Genomic DNA, 22,296 nt, shown 5'->3' on the forward strand with positions numbered 1-22,296 from the left:
ATTCAATACTACCCTAAGCTAAAGCAAAGCTTGCTCCAGCTTTGCAGAATGTTTCGAAAACCAAAAAGAAATGTGTCATGTCATTGGCATTTCAGTTACATCTTCAAGGACTCCCAGGTGGCCAAACTTAACCATAATTGGTTTATTTCGGCGAGCAAGATTCCCTTCGCGTGTCCAGCATTTAAAACAAATATTTTTATTTTTATTAGAATATCTGCTTTAAAAGCTACTTTTGCTGCTCCAAAACAATGTTTTGGCTGCTCCGAAAGGTGCTCCAAAACGGCTTAGGCCAATCACATCACTGCTTATGAGTTTCAGCATTTGTCAAGGAGCGCAAAAATCAAAGCCCGGGGGTTGGCCATTGCAAAAATGTTGACTCGGAAGCGCATAGGGAGGAAGCTTTACAAAAGTATCCACCTGCCCCTTCAAGTGAAACCGAAACTAAGAATGTGGGTTCCATTTGAAAAAAAAATTGTCAGCCCGAATTAACTCAAGGCGGCACGGAGCAAACAAGCCACGGTACGAGTAGGCTTGGTTCAGGCTTTTGTAGGGGTGGTCGATGACTCGGTGTTTTCTAAAAAGTTATCTTTTTCTAAAAGTGTGGTGGTCAAATATTCGGGGATGGGCATTGAGTCAGGATCTTAAGGTAAAAATTTCATCCACATGCCGAGATTCATGTGCCTTGTACCCCTAGCGAGGGGGACAAGGCCTTCAAAATTTTAGGTTCGCAAAATTGGTGCGTCAGTATTGACGTCTCATTTTACATCAGGCCTCTCATTTTAAAACTCACTATAAATGACATGTTTAAAATTCGTTTGGGTGTACTTCCTTCCAGCAAGTATATGGTTCTGTCTCAAAAGGTCTAATGTGATGTTGACTGCACCTCAGGTCTCCACCGACAATTCATCAGGACGAGACCCAACCGGGACATTAGGGATGAGTGGCTTAAGCAAGGAAGGCTACATATACGACAGCTTTTTGCGGACAAGAACCGAAAATAGATAGACGGTGGATGTTTCATTTGCTATGCCTTTTGGCATGCACATTCAGTTTGTTATGATTGAAAATTCCTGCAGAGTTCAATTTCAACTATTGTAAAAAACCGAGCATGCGCTCAGATCGCAAAAGCGCCTACCCTCTGATTCGAAACGATCCGCAAATAAGCAAAGGGCATACCAGACACCCATACACCTGTTTTGAGCCATGCTCAAAATATTAAAAGAGTACATAAGCGCCAGGTGCTTTGGCGTCTTTGCCACAATGGCGCCGGTTGCAGAGCTGACAGACCCGTGACTGGCACAAGCCATGGCATGGCCTTTGGGAACCAGGGAATCGAGATTTAAAAAGTAGCACAGAAATTGGAGGCGGGTGGTGAAGGTGGGCAGAGTTAACAGAAAACAAGGATGAAGGAAGTTCTTCGCATGAGGCATCTATGTCCCGTGCATATAATTTTGAGTGTGCTGTAGTTGGCTACTCAAAAAAATTGTTACTTAAACGTAACTAATCGCAAATCTCTTGCAGTTTCCACGGCCCACAAGCCAGCAGGCGCCAGTTCATTCTTGTTCAAAGGTGAGGATTCTAGATTTTCTAGATTGCTCTGAAGCAGCAATACTGAAGCCAGACAAGCGGTACGGCATATTTAATTGACGGAGCCCAGAACGACTGGGGACGCTTTCACTGAAGCTTGTTTTGCTGCAATATTGCAGCAAAACAAGCTTCAGTGAAAGCGTCCCCAGTCGTTCTGAGCTCAGTCAATTAAATATGCCGTATCGCTTGTCTGTCTGGCTTCAGTGTTGCTGTAGGCGACAAAACATGTGCCAAGTTTTGTCACGAGAGGCATATTATGTCACACACATGTAATTTTGATTTTATCCGGCTTAGTGTGCTGTAGGTGGCTGGTCAAAGAAATTGGTACTTGGACGCAACTAATCGCAAATCTTTCTGGCAGTTTCCAAGGCCTAAGAGCCAGCAGGTCCCAGTTTGCTTTTCCTCAGAGGTGAGAATCCCAGATTCCCGAAGCAGGAATACTGAAGCCAGACGACCGGTACAGCATTTTTAATTGACGAAGCTCAGAACGACTGGGGGCTCCTTCATTGAAGCTTATTTTTCTGTAATACACGCGAGCGCAATTGACGTATGCCTAGTTACGTCGCAAGAGGTTATCTATGTCCCGCGCATGTAATTTTTTTAATCTTTCCGACTTGGTGTACTTGAAGGTGACAGCGCAGGAAAAATCGAACTCACACCAGACACTCAGGAAGACAAGCACACGTGCTGAACTTACAACTCTTGTGTATTCGACTGCTTCATTTTTCTCTTCAGCGTCTGGGTTGACTTTTCAGAACGTGATAAGTAGAAGAAGTAGCACGAAATACAAAGGAAAATTCTAAAGAGAAGGCAAAAGAACAGTAAAAGAGAAGACAAATGAAGAAACGGAAAAAATATCTATACGAAACACATTTACAAATCGTCCCTCTCCCTCATCTCCATCATTTAGATGGAAATTGGAGCTCTTTGGTCGACAGCGCTATAGAAGGACTACTTACACACTTGTCCTTCAGCTGTGCTATCCTTTCCGCTTCCATTATTTCTCTAGTCAATGCGTCTCTACTCCTACCTATTACAGAACAATTTTCAAAATGGGCTATACAGCCACAATCGCGACAATGGATTCCCAAGTGTCCAGCTACGACTCGGTGGGTGTTATAAAAATGCTCTCTTAAACGATCATTCAAACACCTTCCAGGCTGGCCTACATAATCTCTATAGTCAGTTACAGGTTAAGAAGGTAGCGGCAAATGCCCCTCAAAGGGAATCGGATATCCCTCCGCCACCTCCGCATCCAATAGCGTCCCACCGTTTCCGTGACGTTGCGGCCAACGCGCGAGGAGGGTCTTGCCTTTCTGTACATATTTGCTTTATCTTTTGACTTTGACTTAGCATTGTGGAAGCCACGAGAGGGAGATTAGAGTTCCCCCCACCGACGGAAACAAATACGACTTTCGGGGATTAGCTTCCCCCCCGATGGATACAAAGGCTGCTTTCAGGGGCTCGGTTCCAACTCCGATGAATACAAAGGTCGCTTTCTTAAAAAGTGGGATCGGAGACAAGTTGGAATCCATTGAAGCGGAACAAGGAGCGTTTCCAGTTAACTCTTCTTTCGACTGCGGAGAGATTTGAAACGGGCGCATCACACTTGTGGGAGGAGCTTCTCCTACCTTCTTGACTTGTAACCGACTATAACACATGGGAGTGGGACAGAATATACAACTCCTTCAGTACAATTTACAAAGCTCTTTTGGTGCTTTTTCGAACAACCAACTTCCCGGTGTGCCGATCCGTTTACCTTCCGGCACAGGCTTAGAAGCTTATTTGGTGCTGAAAAAGCAACATTAACGTTAATGCAGTTACCTATCTTTTTTAGACCGTGCGAAACTTTATGTATATATGGAACAACGGCCGTCCTTTTCTTTTCTGTATTGCGTTAGGTCGTTCACCCCATCTTATTCTCTTTAATAAATCCTCTGCCACGGCTGTAAGTAATGCACTAGGATATCCTGTTGACTTTAACCTGGCGATTTGAGCATCAAAGCTAACCTTAATTGAATGAATACATGACTTATTGCTTTTCAGACCACGTCAGGATTTTTGCAAGGTGGTTTCCTTGAACTGCTCACCCTATATTTTGTTATGTTGGGAGGGTAACACCTTTCTCCAAAAAGCAGGGGTATGCATTGGTTCATGCATAGTACCAGTTTTGAGAAACCTTTACCTCGCGCATCGGGGCCGGATCCTTTCACGTAGCTTTGATGCTTCTTCTGTTGTGAAGGTGTTTCGCTTTGTAGATGATTTTTTGATTGTGCTAGATTGTGCAGCTAAGGACTTTCAAATATTAGTCTCTAATGTTCTTTCCTGTTGTAAATCCTGTATAGATCCACCAGAAATCACTCATGAGCTCTCCACAGAAGGTTCCTTACGGTTCTTGGACCTCAGATTAATTTTTTCGGAGCATCATGTATGTTGGTCATACAAACCGAGAGGGAAGAAACCTCTTAATTTTCAGTCAGCACAGTCCAAGCTTGTTAAGCGAGGCATTGTTAAACCCTGTGTGCTTAATAAGTCTTGTATTCATTCACTTAAGGTTAGCCTTGATGCTCAAATCGGCAGGTTAAAGTCAACAGGATATCCTAGTGCATTACTTACAGCCGTGGCAGAGGATTTATTAAAGAGAATAAAATGGGGTGAACGACCTAAACGCAATACAGAAAAGAAAAGGACGGCCATTGTTCCATATATACATAAAGTTTAGAACGGTCTAAAAAAGATAGGTAACTGCATTAACATTAATGTTGCTTTTTCAGCACCAAATAAGCTTCTAAGCCTGTGCAGGAAGGTAAATGACGGCACACCGGGAAGTTGGTTGTTTGAAAAAGCACCAAAAGAGCTTTGTAAATTGTACTGAAGGAGTCGTGTATTCTGTCCCACTCTCATGTGGTAGAGAGTATGTACGCTAGACTGGAAGGTGTTTGAATGATCGTTTAAGAGAGCATTTTTATAACACCCACCGAGTCGTAGCTGGACACTTGGGAATCCATTGTCGCAATTGTGGCTGTATAGCACATTTTGAAAATTGTTCTGTAATAGGTAGGAGTAGAGACTCATTGACTAGAGAAATAATGGAAGCGGAAAGGATAGCACAGCTGAAGGACAAGTGTGTAAGTAGTCCTTCTATAGCGCTGTCGACCAAAGAGCTCCAATTTCTATCTAAATGATAGCGATGAGGGAGAGGGACAATTTGAAAAAGTGTTTCGTTTAGATTTTTTTTCCGTTTCTTCATTTATCTTCTCTTTTACTGTTCTTTTGCCTTCTCTTTAGAATTTTCCTTTGTATTTCGTGCTACTTCTTCTACTTATCACGTTCTGAAAAGTCAACCCAGACGCTGAAGAGAAAAATGAAGCAGTCGAATACACAAGAGTTGTAAGTTCAGCGAGTGTGCTTGTCTTCCTGAGTGTCTGGTGTGAGATTAATTTTGCTGCGCTGTCACCGCCAAGTATGGTTCACCAACTCGCCCAAGCTTCCATCCTATCGACTTAGTGTACTTTACGGGGCTACTCAATGTAATTGCTACTTGAACGCAACTAATCGCAAATCTCTCTCCCAGTTTGTCCCAGTTTCCACGGCCTAGAAGCAAGCAAGCACCAGTTTGTTTTTCCTCAAAGGTGAGCATTCCAGATACTTTAATTAGGCGCACGGTGTAAGATAATACTCTTCAGGTGAGGACAGCGCGCTCTTGGCCACGGCCCGATGAAGTTCGCTCTTCACACTCTCTCACTTTGGTTTCAAGCAACGCCAGCAGGTGACTCGTCGACCCGTGGGCATGTTCAAGACGGCTCGTGCCGCCTAATGTACCACACGCGCAGAGCTCCAGCGAGGTTGTCACACGTGCAGAAAGACCATGGTGTACCGGGGTGTCATGACGACGAGATAATGTTTTTTTGCTGTCACACAGTTCCGCCGTTTGGCCGCCGGTGACACTGTCAGTCGCGGGCACGGTGGCAGCCGAATGATGCAGTCTTTCGGATGCCCGTCGAACGAACACTATTTGATTCCTCGCGCCGCGCGTTCAGCCCCGGCGTGTCCTCACCTAAAGAGTGTATCTTTCACCGTGGTTAGGTGCAAAGCAGGAACTGTAAAGCCAGACGAGCCGATAGGTTTATTTAATTGACAGAGCTCAGAATGATCCGTGGCAGTGGAATGGAAGCTTATTTTTCCACAATCAAACGCAGACATAATTTTGAATCTATCCGGCTTAGTGAAGGATTGCTACTTGTTGCGAACTAATCACAAATTTTTATTTTGCAGTTTTATATGGCTACAGCTAGCAGGTGCTGCTTTCATTAAAAGGTGAGGATTTCACATTCTGTTTTCAAACAACAAGTTTTTGAATGGGGTCCTAAACAATTAACTTTCTTTTGCAGTAAATGCCAGATCCTCCAGTTCAGGAATATGTTAAATATATTTGGTATGGATAAGCCCAGTGTTTTGCTTCTTTATTCATAATTTGACAACAACACTTTTTATTTTATCACTCAGAATACACACAAGAAGAGACTGTGTTGCAAAGAAATGTCGTGCTGAACGTGATATTCCAACTCTCATATAATTTTATTGGTAGCCGATACAATATATTGGATTCCAATATCCATAATACGCTGAGTATATTGGAATCGTAAACCCTTATTGGATCCCCATACGACACATGGGGATCCAATAAGGGTTTATACGGTATTGGATTCCAATATTTTCAGCGTATTATGGATATTGGAATCCCATAACAAATCCTTATTGTAATACAATACAATAAATGTAATGTTTTCCAATACACTATCTATATTGTATTGCAATACAATAAAAAGATATTGTTTACCAATATCCATAATACGCTGTTTATATTGGGGTTTTCCAATAGGGCTCTTGGATTTCTCTTATTCCCTCAACGGTGTGTAAATGGATGTTACAAAACTTGAAAGTATAAAACAGAGAGGACGAGGACGGGAACAGGACATCTTTCACATCTTTTTGAAAGATGTCCTGTGAGGACGGGAACAGGACATCTTTTTGAAAGATGTCCTGTTCCCCTCCTCGTCCTCTCTGTTTTATACTTTCAAGTTTTGTATCTATTAACCAACACGCTCGTTTTCAACTGAAATGGATGTTCAAACACGATACTTCAGTGCGCGTGAAACACACTTTCCCGCCATATAAAGTGAAAGTTGAAGTCCTGCAGACCGTCTTCTGTTTCGACATCCACCAGGCAAACGTCACGGCTTTCCTCCTTGCCTTCTCTGCTTTTTTTCCACGTCGGTTCTTGTCACACTTGACGTCACACACGATCAGTCAATGATATGCCTGTCCATCTGTTCTGCCAAGCCCTCGTATCCGTCCCGTTTTGTGGACTTCAACAGCAGAGGAGTCTTTGGCTGAGAGTGAACAGAGGGTGTGAGTGGATGTCCAGACCCTGCAATTTTAGCGGACGTTGGCGGAGGCAAGCTTCCCCCGGCTAAACACACGGACGGAAGAGGACCGCCTCAAGCCATATGACGGAATTGTCTCGGAGTTGTGTGGCTTCAAGCGTTATGAAATTGTTTCGACAGCTCACTCTACAACAATTCGAAACTTTTAAATACTTAAGGGTGATACACTCTTAGAAAAAAGGGTCAGTATAGTCCTCCCTAAAGGGAGGAACGCTCTTGACACATATGTTCCTTCAGAAAGGGAGAAACTTTCGTCCCTTAAGCAGGGGAGGAAAAGTTCCTCCGTCGACTGCATCTCATTATGGCGGCCACGAATCGAGCAAATCGAGCTTGGTAAGGCTTAACGAGAACACTAAGTCTATTGCACGAAGCGAGAGGAGCAGGAAATAAAAACGTAACACGAGCTTTCCGCGAACTGTATTTATTTCCGAAGTTCCTTTACCCCTGCAGGTAAAGAAACTTACGTTTCGAAAGCATGCAGTCACTCGGTCTTCTCATCGTCAGCACTGCGATGTTCAACGGAGACGACCGGCACTCAGTTCGCGCACTTTATGTCCTACCTTTGCTATTCCTCGAGCCACAATTCCTTCGTCAACCGTTGCGTCAACCGCACATCACGGAGGAGTGAAAATCATTCGCCCGCAAAACCAAAAGCCGCTCTAAAAAGAAAAGCAAATCCGAAGCAACCTCTTCGCTTATCTCAGCACGGTAACACGAACCTATGGCGTAGCCGCGTAGCGTAAAAGGATGTTAAATCGCTTGCCACCAGATGGCAGGGTCAAGCAGAGTAATCGCACGTAGCTAGGCTGGGTGGCGCTAGGTACCGCCCAATTCATGTTTTACAAAAAATATTTTTATTTCCTTACGCCACAATTGCGTTTCCTTTTCTTCGGAATCTCTAACACATGTAGACACGTTGCGCACACTACAAACATCAGGTCAACATATATTGAACGCATACACAGGCATCGCACATACAAACATCAATACAACAGCACACTACCCCGATCACTACTACCGAGCCCTGCGTTTCCGTCTTTTATAGTGGTCATTTTGAACGTACGGAATTTTTCGGCGACTCCCTAAGCAAAAAAAAATATTCCGAACATGTTCATTTTTTTCCAGCAATGTCATACATCTGAGGCTATTTTTAATGGCTCAGGGGATGAATCTCCTATTAAAAAGAACACGCTCGATCATGCCATAATTATTTGAAAGCCAATAAATCGAGCCGCTCCAATGTGGTTCCAAGCCATGAGTTTGTTTTCCCGCATGGCCCTTCGTAGCCAGTATTTATATTGTAGTGTTCGTTTTTCTATTTGTGCTGTTCGCGCAAAGCTGCAATTGCCGTCTTGAATTAATCTCTGTAGAGCGGATATCCACTCAGCTGGAAGTGATGCTTCACGGGAACAGAAATCGTTTTCGATCAACTTGAATGCAGTCAAAGCCGCGACTTGCGACAACTGTTAAGTGTACGGAGCTGCGCCGTTGCGAGCTCGAATACTTCTAGCGCTCATCCCAGCGCGCCACTAACCCCCGAATTCATAGATGTGACTTGCTCTGAAGTCGAGCTTCAACTTGCTCAAGTCCGTCTTGCGACGAGCAAGCGCGCTTCATAAACGCACCTTAACTTGAACCGATCTTGAACGGAGCTTGAAGCGAACTTGAAGTGCCCAAATTTCAAGACTGGGTTGGACCTATCTTGAACGCGACTTCGTAGTCATTTCAACATGGCGGCTTGCTGATGTGATGTCGCATATGGGATCGCCGCGTTCAATATTTGTGTCCTGTAATTGCGGTGTTGCCCTCGTTGACGGGTATTTTTCGCCGAGAGAAGCGGCCATTCCTCCGTGATTGAATGCATCCCACCGGGATATGCGACGACGAACGGCAACGGCGCGGGAGCTGCTCGGCCGCGACTTGACGGCCTGATCCGAACGGCGACGACAGGCGGCTGCCGCTGATACCCAAGCTACAGTTGCTCGTCACGCTGCGACTTTTGCTGGCAAGATGTTTCTAGCTGTCAACATTTCACAACAGACGGCGTGCGGCGCAATCGGGAGAGTGACGCGTCTCACCGTAAGGCATCTGTTGCTCGGACTGCTCGGACTCGTCCACTTCCCCGGCGCTCCCGAAATCATCCGCCTCCTTCGAGTAACCGGGTTCACGCACGCGTGTATCAACAGCCCGGGCCCCGGTGGCGATTATGCGGACATTTATGAGAACTTCAAAGCAGTTGCCTGCATAAACTATCAGGTGGGTTCCCCCGCTTACCGAAAATAAACAAGTTTCCAGAGCTTCTGGCGCGAAGGACCTGAGCAAGCATGTGTGGTGCGCACGCACGTTTGCTGATGCAAGCTCTTGACCCCTAATATGTAACGTTCCCTGTATGCATGCTAGCAGTTGTTAAAAACAAAAAGCGCCGAAAAAATACAAGGACACAGAAAAAGAGAAACAGGACAAGGCGCCTTGTCCTGTTTCCCTTCGTCTGTGTCCCTGCATTTATTCGGCGCTTTTTGTTTGCAATGAACCAACTGCCCCAAATATCCACTTTATTGCAGCAGTTATTCCCACTTCTGTTGTTTGTGCTGGATTACTTGTTTTAAAAAAAATGACATGTAGTATGTACTTGCCCCCTGCGTCAGTAAAATAAATATGAAAAATCAGGAATGCTTTCTAGTTTGGTGTTGCCATGCATTTCAACTTCTCAAGTGATCTCTGAAGGGTCAAATGGCTGCTTAGAACAAAATTGGTCATAAAGCTGCTGAAAACTCACTCGAATCCATTTACAGATGCGAAACATTTCAACAAATTTTTTTTAACAAGTTTTGATGTGTTGTTTCACTACTGTATTTGTTCAGTAGCTGTTCACCACAAAACATTATACTTCTCGAATTTCATCTCGATTAAAGTTAGTCGAAAGGCTTTGCTGAAAGCAGGCATATCTTCTTTTCTTAAGATTTCTGCAGCATTTGACAAGTGGATGTGTCGAAAGCATTGTTTAGTACTATGCTGAGGAGTGTTTACCAACTTTCCCCGAAACAATATCTAATGAAACAATAGCCACCGGTTTAATTTTTTTTTTGCTCTAAAAGATTTATTACTATGCACAGGTTTGCACCAAGCTCGATTCGCGGGCACAACACTTTTGTGCCCACTCCACAATCAAAATATTATTGCCTCGTGAAGAAAAAAATACATCACAATTCTTCCACTGCAATAAAGGCGAGACAAAGTGAGTTGACCTTTTTTACGATTGTTCACTCGCACTAAATAAACTTCACACCCATGCACATATTATCTGCATGCAACCTCCATAATGAAGATGTTGGGATGATAATTTGTCAAATTCTTGAAAACATCATATAATGTCTCTCTGACTCGTAACATTTATTAACTCATTCAGGTACAACACCGCCCAAATAAAGACTCGCAACACTGCTGAAAGAAAAAGACAATCCCTATGCCTCGTTGGGTAGTTGAAATCATCACTATGTGCGCAGCATCACGTAATCTAGGGAAAACGAGCCATCCTTGCTGCTCTGCCAGTCATACCAGCCAGGGGACAATGTTGAGAAGATCAGTGCGACTGCCAGCTGAAAGGGGTAGAAAAACAAGCAGTCTGAAGCCAGAGTGGTACTGTATAGGTATGGTGCCTGGAACGCATCTCCAACTGGTGTGTCTAGAGTGTCCAAAGAAGTGGTCCCTCAATTTCTGCCCGGTGCGTCATACAAGTGTCATACTGTCGCCGGTTGCAATCCTCCCAGCGGCGGTGGTTGATGTGGCAGACGCCTGTTCTGCTGCAGGTCACTCTCCAGTTCGACAGTCCACTGAAGCTCCAGCAGCCGGTGGTTGGGACGCCGTGACAACAGCGACACTCGTGTTCGCCTCGTGGTACTCCCGGCTGCTCTTTAACTTTTCAATGGCCAACCGCCAGGATCGCAACATGCAATAGCGTGACACTTCGACTTCTGTGACGTCATTCGTTGCCTCTTCGTGACCACTTTTGATGTATGGGCAGTAAAGGAGGCTAAACACACCAGTCGAAGACTCGCTCCAGGCACCATACTCGTCGGGTACTTGAAATGGTCACTCCGTGCACAGCATCACGTAACCTAGGGAGAATGAGCCATCCTTGCTGCTCTGCCAGTCATGCCAGCCAGGGGGCAATGTTGGGAAGATCAGTGCAACTGCCACCTGAAAGGGGTGGAAAAACAAGCAGGCTAAATTCAGAGTGGTACTGTATAGGACCCCCCTTCCTCGTGGCACCAATGAAATGGGGATAATACGTATGTTGCACAGTGTGCACATTTTCAAACTTTTGAGCACATAGTGAGCCACAGTTCATTAATCACAATCATTCATATAATCCCTAACTGAAATGCTTTGTTTAACTGATGTTTATGTATATGATGTTTATCACAAATATGATGTGATTTACGCTTTGCTTGGGCATAATGACCTAAACCTAGAACAGTCGAAATAAGATAAAGATGAAGGAAGGTATGCAAAGCGACCATCCATTTCATATGCGCACCTCCCTCCATCCTTGTCTTGTTTGCATTTTTGTGATCTTCTCATTTATTATGGGATCATGCTTTTTTCATTATTTTACAAGTTATTTTCTCTTTGATTCTTGCATTTCTAAGTGGCATGCCTTGTGAATGCTGTGTCTTGCATGTTTCTTTCCCCAGTGAAAATACCCATTTTCTTTTCTTGATTGTGTTTAGAACTAATGTGAACCCTGTGCTAAAAATATGGTGGAACGTATTGCTTCCTTTGTTTACGTTTCATTGCTCGCTGCACACTTAGAAATGTATGAGCCTCAATATTGCTGTCCCACTTCCGAAATAAAAGAATTTTAATGGCTGCAACCTGTGCATTAGCCTCCTTGTTTGTCTTGTAATCATGAAACACTACCGACATAAAACCTGCAAAAAGGGAATGGCTCAAGCTGTTGACAAACAAACATACAGACCAGAGCTGCTTATTTAGATACATATCCCAACATGCGGCTCTGACGGGCAAGCACAAAATAATTTTCTGGAGGTGGCCCTGCACATCTAGAGGCCCTGAAAGACTCCAAGTTTTGTTTACAGATAGCTGAGATGCTAATTTATAGAAAAAAAATCATTCTGACCAACCTCGTATAGCCTACACCAAATGCTGTACATACATTTGGCAGTTGAGGAAAATAGAAGGAGTGCAAGCTTGTGCTTATATCTAGGAAACAACTGTGCTGGTGAACAATTTATCTCCCGGTGGTCCACAATGAGTGCATTTCAGTCATCAGTTTAAAATTGTGCACAAATAGAAAGGAACAGAGGAGAGAGAAGAGACAAGCACAAACTCGCAATTCAATGTATTGAAGGAAGAAAAAAGAACAGCCTGTAGCAACAGCTCGAGCCGAGGCCGGTGTGGCCTCGGCTCGAGCTGTTGCTACAGGCTGTTCTTTTTTCTTCCTTCAATACATTGAATTGTGAGTTCGTGCTTGTCTCTTCTCTCTCCTCTGTTCCTTTCTATTTGTGCACAATTTTAACCATGTTCTATCATTACCAACTCGCCCAACTAACCACCTTAATTCAGTCATCAGGTTTTCTAGTTTATGCAAATTTTCATAGTCACTAAACAGCCTTCTCAGGTTGCTTATATATTTCCAAGCTTAGACGTTGTGCGAGTCGTAAGCTTGTGAATGCAAACTAGTGTGTCACAAGCTTCATGGTTGTGTGGCGCAGAAGAAAAACAATGTGACGAGGACACGAGAGGAGGGCCATGGTCGTAACAAAAACGGCTCGGGCCCTAAATGACTTTCTATTAAACAATTACAGTGGTGCGAGCATTTACTGCCGTAGCCAAAGATGTTCAAGCAGCCAAATAAACACGGCACTGAAGAGTACAGCGACGAACATACCTCGGCATTCTCACTCATGAGTGCGATCACTCACGATCACTCACGCTCACCATCAGATTTGAGGTGATCGTGAGTGAGGCCGCGAGTCTCTAAAAATTGTGAGTGTGAGTGTGAGTGTGATCGTGAGTTACGTGAACTTATCAGTGTGAGTGTGAGTGTGAGTCCTGAGAACTGATGAGCGTGAGTCTGATCGCGAGTGTGATCGCGAGTTCTGAGAACTAATAAGTGTGAGTGCGAGTGTGAGCCCTGCGAACTCATGATCGTGAGTGTGATTGTGAGTTCTTAAAACTCTTTGAGTGTGAGTGCGAGTGTGAGCCCTACGAACTCATGAACGCGAGTTTAACCGTGAGTGTGATTGTTAGTTCTTAAAACTCTTGAGTGTGAGTGTGAGCTTGAGCGCTAAGTGAAGTACTCATGAGTGTGATTGTGAGTTTCGAGGCTCATGAGCATGAGCCTGAATCAAGACGAGAGTCTTTGGGTGGATATGAGTCCGGTGATCGTATTAGTCTGCGTGATGGCGTGAGCCTGAGGACCATGGCCATGATGAGTCGCGGTGAGCGCTGGTATATTCATAGCTGGGTTGGTCACGTGAGCTCCCGGGCCGTCTTAGAGGGCGAGGAGACTCTCGCTTCGCAACTACTGCGTGGGGTTCGGGCCTTCAGGGTTGGTTTGGGTGTCGCTCGCCTGCTCCTTCGCCATGTGAACGCGCCGGTTCCTGTGGAGGGCAGAGGAGGGTGGGGGGGGGGGGGGGGGTGCTTGTTCTTGCAGGCTCCTCCTTGCCAGCGCCCTCCGCAATGTCTCAACCAGCTGTAGAGGGCAAAGGGGGTAAGAGGAAATGGGGGGGGGGGGGGGGGGGGGGGGTCGCTTTCGTTTCTCCTCGGCGTTCGCTCTTCGCTTCACGGTAGACTGCGAGACGCCAACGGACTGACGGCGCCTCGAGGCGGCGCGGTAACGTCGGAGTTGGGGAAGCGCTCCAAACGGCTTGCGCTCCTCTCTCTGTGGCATAGAAAGGTTCGTGTGTATTTCGGTTCCTGTTGTCAAGTTGGTGTCAGTGGGCACAGAATTTTATGATTGCGTCAACTATAACGTTCGCACAGCTGCAATAAAATTAAATGACTCGCATGATCCTCATCAGCACCCGGAATTTTATTTCTCCGCGCACCTCAACGTACCTTTCGCAATGAGTCATCACTCAGGAAGTGCGACAAAGGCGGTGTCATGATCGATCGAAGCTTCGAGTGAGGTCTTTCACATTGTGCGATATCATGCTTTTAAGTGTTGTTTGGGGCAAGATGGCGCAAGTGCATGACAGCCAGCCGGCAATGGCCAGGCGGCGCCACGAGAGTGCTGCATTCGGCGCCACAAGCGGAGGGGTCTCTCTTAATGGGTCGGCCAGTGGCTAGTCTGCCCGTCGGGCCGTGGCGAGCGGCGACGAACCCGATTTCAGCAGTCCCCGTGTGCACGTGCGCGCCATGTCCCTTTTTATTTTATGCGGTTTTTTAAGACCATCGGGAGCCTTGATAGGTCCAAGTGTTGAGAGCATAATCTGGAGCTGTCATTTGGACACCTGTTTAAACTGTCTTCGTGCGCTTGCGGCGTCGCTCTATAATAATCGCCGCCCGATCGGTCTGTGCTTCGCTCGTCTCCCAGTAAGTGACACAACGCAACGAGAAGGCAGCGAATGGGTTTACTGTACTTCCCGGTTGCCCGTCTTCGAGAGCCGGCAGTCCGGACCCGCCGACCCTAGTTGTCGCCCGTCGTTCATAGCTGGCAGTCGGAGTCCGTGTCCACGCCTGCGGATCGTCCTTCCCACGCATGCGTACGCTATAGCTGTTCCGGGCTATCACAGCCAGAGTTTCGCTGCAGAACCACTCCTGGATCGCAATGGACTAGGCCGATAAGGCCAGGCTCGCCGTTTCCGCCGGTCTTGATCCGAAGCTCGCTGGTGGAACGCTCCGGGGACCGACATGGGCGGACCAGCCAGAACGGCTCTATCGTTCCTGCCCGGCCCCAGCCTCGTGCAGCACGCTCTTCCTCTTTCCTCGCCGGCTGGCCCCCGCTCGCGCTTTGCTCGACCGTCTTCTTCTTCTCCCGGCGCCCCCACGACACTAGAATAAAATGTGGGTAATTAGAACCAAACTCTCCGTGCTAGAGAACAGTGCACAAGTCTGGCGACAGGCAAAAAAGTGTGCGTGTGAGAAGGATATTTACGCTTCGCATGAGCTTTTTCTAGAAAAAAAAATTGCATACTGTTCTCTGCACGCCGTCACATTATTTACCAGACTCAGCATTAAATTTGGTAGCCGAAACAAACAAAAATTTGTTCTACGAAAATCCACTATTTAAAAACTTGCATGCTTAAAAGATTTTGGTTGCGACCGCGCGTGCCGAACGGCGCGCGCGGTCGCAACCAAATGCATGCCTACAACTACGCGGTCGCAACCAAATGCATGCGACAACTACGAGTGCCGGAACAGGCCGAAGGACATCTCGCTTGAAGACCTGATCGCCTGATTCTCGACGTCAAAGCGAAGCAACAATCGGCCCAATTTTTCCTACTGTATTTCTCTAAATGGTTTGTGTCAGAGACTCGTAAAAAAACTAGTATAAATACGTTATTTTGCAAAAGGAGTCTTTCAGACCACTTTTCAAGCCTGCACATCTATTTTCGTTCACTTCAACAATTAATGTAAAATTCACTTACTTGATGCATCGCACTCCAGTAATCCACTTTGTCGCCGTGTCGCTTCCCAAGGTCTTAAAGGGAAGCGGTAAAGTCTGACGCTTGGGTCACCTGCACGACCGTGGCAGTCTTTCACGCAGCAATAGCGGCGTTTATTTTTGGGGAAACTCAAGGCTTAGGAGAGACGTCACAGGAACCCGGAAAGGTCATAGAGACGTGAAGTTGAGACTTAATTTTATGAAAAAACAGTTCTAAAAAGGCTCACGCCGATCCAAAGTGCCACGTTCACACGTGGTTTCTAAATGCGCCTGCCCACAGTCCTCGCGACCCAGGCCGTCCTGGACTATCCAATTTGTTTTATTTTTCAGTCGCTAGATGGCGCAACGTGTCGTGCCAACTTCCAAGCTACATTGCTGGTTGGGCTGGTTGCCTAAGGGCACACTTAGCAAACTGTGGAAGCTACGACTCAGTGGGCCAATTAGAGCGTCGCATAGAGACAAGTGGCATCTAGAATGGACGCCTGTGAGCAGGGGGGGGAAGGAGGGAAAGGGAACGCGGCGCAAAGCGGAGGCTGCCATATTAAAACCGCTTACGTTGCCAGCATAGTTTTGCAGTCCGCCATATACGGCGGACTAAGTTTTACTTTCTTTTTCGTTTTGGAAAGAAAATGTATTGTTGTGTTATATAAGTCCTCCTGCACACAGACCACGAAGTTTAATTATATTTGTCTTGTTTGCTCGGCTTGAAACCCTAAAAACAGGTTTTGGCAACTTATTGCTTCCATCATTCTGGAGTACGCAAGGCAGTTATCTCGCTGTTCTGGTTTCGGTTACGAAAGCAAGGCAAAACGCTCGTAGTTCCCGCCCTCAGTACACTTTGGACACCTTCCACACTTTGACACCGGATAACTGGATGAACAGGGATTTAGATTTGCTTCAGAGGCCACTTTCGCCGCTTCCTCACCGTCGAGCAGCCGGATCAGCTGACGGCAAGCCGCGGATGAAAGGCTTGAGCATCAACAGCCTAGAGCCACTACAACAGCCCAAGTACACTCACGATGCGGGCGACGCGGGCTTCTGTCAATCCAGGGGCAGACCCAAGGGGGAGGCGGGAGGCGACGGGGGCGGCCGCCTACCCTCCAAACAGTCGACCCCCCCCCCCCCCCCCCCCCCCTGCCCCCTTCTTGGAGGGCGATTTGACATGGGTGGATCCCCCGAAATAAAACCAACTCCCGTCCTGCCAGGTGGTAGGAAGCTCGGTACTCAAGGACGAGGGTTCGGAATAGGGTAGGCCGCACCCTAGCAGGCGCACACACCTGGAGAACCACTCCGTCGCTTAGACTGAAGTCCGCGGCGGCGGTTTCAAAGCGCGGCTTAGAAGTTAGAACCAAAAGTCGGCGCAGCGGCGCACATCTAGGGGCCGTCGGCGCAGTGTGGTTCTGCCCTGCGGCGGTTAAAACAAAAGGCGCAACCGGAGTCCTGTTTATCTTGCTTTAGAGTTTAGATTTTCCCTCCCCCCCTCGCCCCCCCCCCCCCAAAAAAAAAAACAAGAAAAAAGAAAAAAAACGGAGTTCTGGATCCGCCCCTGGGTCAACCGGTAGCCCAGCACAAACCGTGAACGTTCCAGCTCTTCGTCATGACACGCGGTTGCAGAAAGCAGGGTAAAATACAACTACACGTACCACGGAATCAAATGCACTGTTATTGTAAATATTGGCTTGTGATTGCGCCTTTGTAGATCATCTTATTCGTTTTGCTGGAGAGACGCAACCGACGGGCATAACAAAATCGTTTGCGTATTCCGCATACCTCGCAAAAGCACTTACCCAGTAACCTTGCGAAAAGCGCGAAACACGGAGTCCGCACCGCCCTGACTTACCAGTCTTTTATCTGCTTTAGAGCAGTTTGTACCTGCTAGTAGGTATATCTAGTGAAACTGCAACTTGAAACTAGGGGCCATGCCAGAGAGAAAAGTGACAAAGTTAGGAAAGCATGCTCGCTCTCTCCAATTTCCGAACTCTCAAGTGATTGTATCATAATAAATTCACCAACACCTCTTTCCAAAATAAAGAAAAAACGCTATGTTCACTACGTAAGAAATGGTCTCAGTTCATGCATCCGTAGGCAGGTAGGAAACGTTGCCCTAATTTATTCACACCGCATGATGAGCGCAACAAATTCACACGAGATTTACAAGAAAATATCAGTGGTGACTTATGTTTCTCTGAAATTCTGTATGACCGGTCGTTTGCAGGACCGAATCATCTACTCGGGCGGTGTGCGTCTCTGTGCAAACGCCAACAACACGAAGCATAAAAACGGCAGGTCTAGGTCAAGAATCCGTAGTCCATTGTTCAATTAAAACGACGTAATTTTGTTGAAAACGCCCGCAGCTTTTTACTCACGGTATGCGTCGAGAATATTCCACATTTTGAAACAGAACGAAGGAAGATTTACTTTTAAAAGTGCTCGCTGCGTCCTCCCGGACCAGTTGGACCGGATCAGCTGACGACGACGGAACTGAACCCGTTGAATTTCAACGCCACAATAATCAATTTGCGCTTCGTGTTAGTATGGGATTCTACCTCCAAGCACCGCACGACACACCACGAACGTTTCAACTCTTTGTCGCATCGCCGTGTTGCACCAAACCTATCTCTATGCACCAAACAGAACAAGATCGCCGAAGTCAACGGAGCGCTGTCGTGAACCTTGGCTTGTGGTTGCGCACTCGTGGACCCTGTGACTCCCCTCGCTTTCAAAGCACGCACGACGTTTACGAATGATACTTTCCGTCTTCCGGGACCATCACAGGGGCACTTCTCCGGTCACGTCTTCGCTACATGTGCTGGCAAACCGCGTCAAACGTGGTCAAACCGAAGCGCCGAAGCAATACCGGCGCCATGTTGAAACTTGAACGTGCGTTGTTGCTAGATTTTCTCCGACCAAACAAAAACAACGAAAGCAAACCGGCTCTAGCTTCCAGCGTACATCGGCGTTGCGCCGTGGCCAGATTTTCTCCGTCAGCTCTAACTTAAAGACGACCTACAGATACAGCAACACTGGTCTCAAGTTTTAACATGGCGGCCCCCACGGAGCGCCGTAAATTCTGAGGAGGGTGCATTGGAAGCGGCGGCACCTTCCCCCCCCTGCCTGTGAGACGCTGCCACGCTGCCATGTGTCTTACTCCAATATATCTACTGGCTCATCGGGATTCGCAGAATTCGCCGTGTGCCGTGTGCCTTCGGTGACGGAGGCGCGCAGTGGCCGCAACGTCGCGACGCCTGCCCAACGGCCACGGCCGGGTTGCCGGCGCGCCGGCTGGACGCGACTCCGAGGCGCCAATTGCCCGGGCTTCTCGGGCTTCGTGCGTGAAGCTGTGCTCCCCTTGGCCGTTGTTTATTCATGTTTCTTTTTTACGTTGTTATGGTCGAATGCATAGGTGCTCAGAGTGAGGAAAGAATTTCTTGTAAAACAAAAATAATATATCTGATAACCAACTTTTTACAATTCAATTCTGAAACACTTCTTGTCGTTGGAAGGCATATGACACATATCGCGATGATTCAATCCCGTAATGAATTTTTACAATGGTGTAGCGGACGGCAAGATTGATCAGGGGGTCGTTGAAGTGCGCTACTGCGTTGAATGAACACTTGTTAACCGAGCGACAGAGAATCTGTCTCGAACCGATGATTACAGAAAGGCCGCGGGTTTGATAATTATGCAACATAAATTATAATATATCTTGTGAATGTGCAACTAAATGTCCGGAGAAACCGTTTGTCATCATTTCCGCGAGTTATGGAAAAAAACAAAAAACACTCAACTTCAACTTTCCGAATGTGCTGCTAATTTCCGGGAACTTAATGCGGGAAATAATGCTAAATATTGTATTAAAAAAAACCGCCAAGTTCGATTTTGATATAGGCGGACATTGTGCCCGGGAAGACACCTTCGATATTTTATTTTACAATTAGAATAGGATTCAGGCGGGTTCATATCACAAGAGCGAATGACATTTTAGCGAACGGCGACATTTGAGCGAATGGTCGTTTTAGCGAATAACGGGGGCGCGCGTTAACCAATCCGTCGCGATGCGCTTTACGCCGCTTCGCGGCGACAGTCTGCGGCAACTCATTACAAAAATATGAACTCACTTGGCCCACCCGAAAACGCCGCTTCGCGGCGTCCGACTATTCGCTAAAGTGTCGTTCGATGAAACGTGGGCGTTCGCTAAAACGTCATTCGATCAAGTGAGTGCCTCCCGATTCAGGCAATGTTGACAGAGTCATAACCTGTAGTGACGCTTGTGTGCCGAACAAATCACTTAATACCCCGCCAGTATTTCTACCCGTGGCGACACCTCGAAAAGGCGAGGAGACCGATTTTCGGTGACGTTCAAGCGTACCATCAGAGTAGGCTCGTAAAGGCCGGTTCACACATCTGCGTTCCGAGGTACAGGAACGACAGAAACGACACGAACGACATGACACCGGGACAACCGTGACACATGATTGCTTGACAAAGCTGCTCATTGCATTATCTGTCACGCTCTACAATACGAACATAATTGTCCCCTTTGTCATGTCGTTCGTGTTGTTTCTGTCGTTTCTGTCGCTCGAAACGCAGATTTGTGAACCGGGCTTGGGATAATCGACCGACCTCATCGCCAGTTTCGCAATGCCTCCTCTGTCGCAATGAATTGCGGGAACTGTGGTCTTTCCGCACGAGGGTAAACGCCACGGTAGTGCACGAGACGAGCCGTCTCGTGCACTACCGCTGCCTCCTGTGAAGTACAACTATGGCTGCGTCACGCACGCTCTAGACGATTGGTGAGATCGGTCTATTAGTCAAAGCCAACGTTGGTCAAAGCGAACGGCGAGCTCTCGTTTTCTTTCTTTGTCGGGGGGTGTTTACAGATATTGCGTTTTCCTGGTTGATAACAATAAACTATTGATATGTTGGGCCTGAAATATTCGCTACAGTACACACGGATGAGCACTATATAAATAGGATTACGCTTCCAGCGAGAGCTCGCGCACGTAGAATCGGTCAGCTGCCCTATGGCAAAGAAGACGACGTAGACGATTGAGGAGTTTCAGCGACGATGTCAGCGCCCTGGCGGCCGGTCGCCGAAAGAGGAAGAGGGGGATATGTTAGCTGGGCGTTGGCTTTGTGTAAATGCGTTGGCCACGAACGTAGGCTTATAAACTTCGGCAGCAAGAATATCACGCGGCTCTAGTGTTCCGGTACGAGCAACAGAGCTGACACGATCTGCTACGATAGCTACGACCACCCGCCGCAGCGATGCAGACGTCGAAGGAGCGCAACCGCAGTCAGTCGCCGTCGCCCGACGCAGATCGTTTGGCATTCACGGCTTTCCGCCCCGGATTCTTCGCTTGTACTTGGAACCGAGTTTTATTTCCTGTGCTTGTGTATGTGCTCAGCGGTTGAATATGGACCTCATAGAGCAGTTCTTCAGGCTCAACAGCGACTCAAAGTTGACGGCGGAGGGGCTTGCAGCAACGCTTTCGTTTGGTGCACGGGTGTGACGACTACACGGGTAAAATTTAAGATAGCTGCTAGCATGGCGGGCCATAGTCGCTTTATGTTGACACGATTTTAAGTTTAAGTACTCCGTGCGAAAGCGAATGTATCGCGTTTCTAATCCACCTTTGTTTTTGCTGTTGTTTTTATCACGCACGACCGACTACTCAGCAAATGCTTCTGTACCGATCACGGAGTGACTGTCTTCGGCCTTACATTGCGGAACGCCCAATAAAAAGTAATGTTCGTTCGGCGAGAAAGCTTCCCTTTCGAGGGTCCTTCTTTGATTGATTGATAATTTCTCCCGTATCTAGGTGCTTTAATCAACACGATCGATTAAGTTTGCTTCCCTAGTTAGGACATTTTGCTGCCACACGCGGCACTAATGCTTGGCACGATGTATGCCACTGGTGGTATTGTGAACTGGTTTACTTCCAAAGCTAAAAGTGTAACAGGTGGGACCATTCAGTTTGCTAAAAATGTGATGATACGAGAATTTTGTCTACAGCATAAGCTTTCCAGATCTAGAATGGGTGTGCTGGTGGCTACAGCCTCAAGGTTTTTAATGGACCAAATGGGTGATTACACGGCAATAATGCGGTGGAAAACTGCCCATTGACTCGGTGAGTTTTGATTGTGACCATTGGTGTGCTGTTGGCAAATTCGGTAATGGCACACCTTTTCCCTGACCATCTGGCTTTAAGGAGCATCGTGTCTAGATGTGCTTAAATATGTTATTTCAAGGTTCAGTTGACCCCTCTGCATCATTACAGGAAGGCATTCTCAAGCCGCAACAAACAGTGGTGAATATACAATGCATGATAACAGGCAGTGTCCAGGCGTTTAGTCCGCAGAAGCCAATTTGAGCCTAAAAATGATTTTTTTTAGATAGTTTGCATTTGGTGTATACTCCGCAGGGCCTGGTTTCCGCGACCAGTGCATAGTCCACCAAGCTGGTGCGTTGTGTCTTCGTACTTTTTTTCCTGGGTGGCATTGTCTTCGCAAGTTCTTCGGCGAATGCTATTGAGCCTGAAGAACTGCTCTTGAGGCCCATATTCAGCCACTGAGCACAGACACAAGCACAGATAATAACACTTGGTTCCAAGTACAAACGAAGCA

At 46.9% G+C, this 22,296-nt stretch overlaps 1 protein-coding gene and 1 long non-coding RNA gene across 2 annotated transcripts in view; one reads left to right on the forward strand and one right to left on the reverse strand.

Moving 5' to 3' along the window:
• LOC120848726 overlaps positions 1 to 22,296 on the forward strand; it is a 106,099-nt gene that overhangs the window by 63,739 nt on the left and 20,064 nt on the right. The gene's annotated exons all lie outside the window — the stretch shown is intronic.
• LOC121838280 lies at positions 10,404 to 11,341 on the reverse strand. The gene is made up of 2 exons (XR_006078451.1): positions 11,150 to 11,341; positions 10,404 to 10,630 (listed from the first exon to the last, which is right to left on the reverse strand). It is a non-coding gene; the product is annotated as an uncharacterized LOC121838280 (long non-coding RNA).

Source organism: Ixodes scapularis, unplaced genomic scaffold (assembly GCF_016920785.2).
Source record: "Ixodes scapularis isolate PalLabHiFi unplaced genomic scaffold, ASM1692078v2 PGA_scaffold0__279_contigs__length_252992795, whole genome shotgun sequence".
Lineage (NCBI taxonomy): Eukaryota > Metazoa > Arthropoda > Arachnida > Ixodida > Ixodidae > Ixodes > Ixodes scapularis.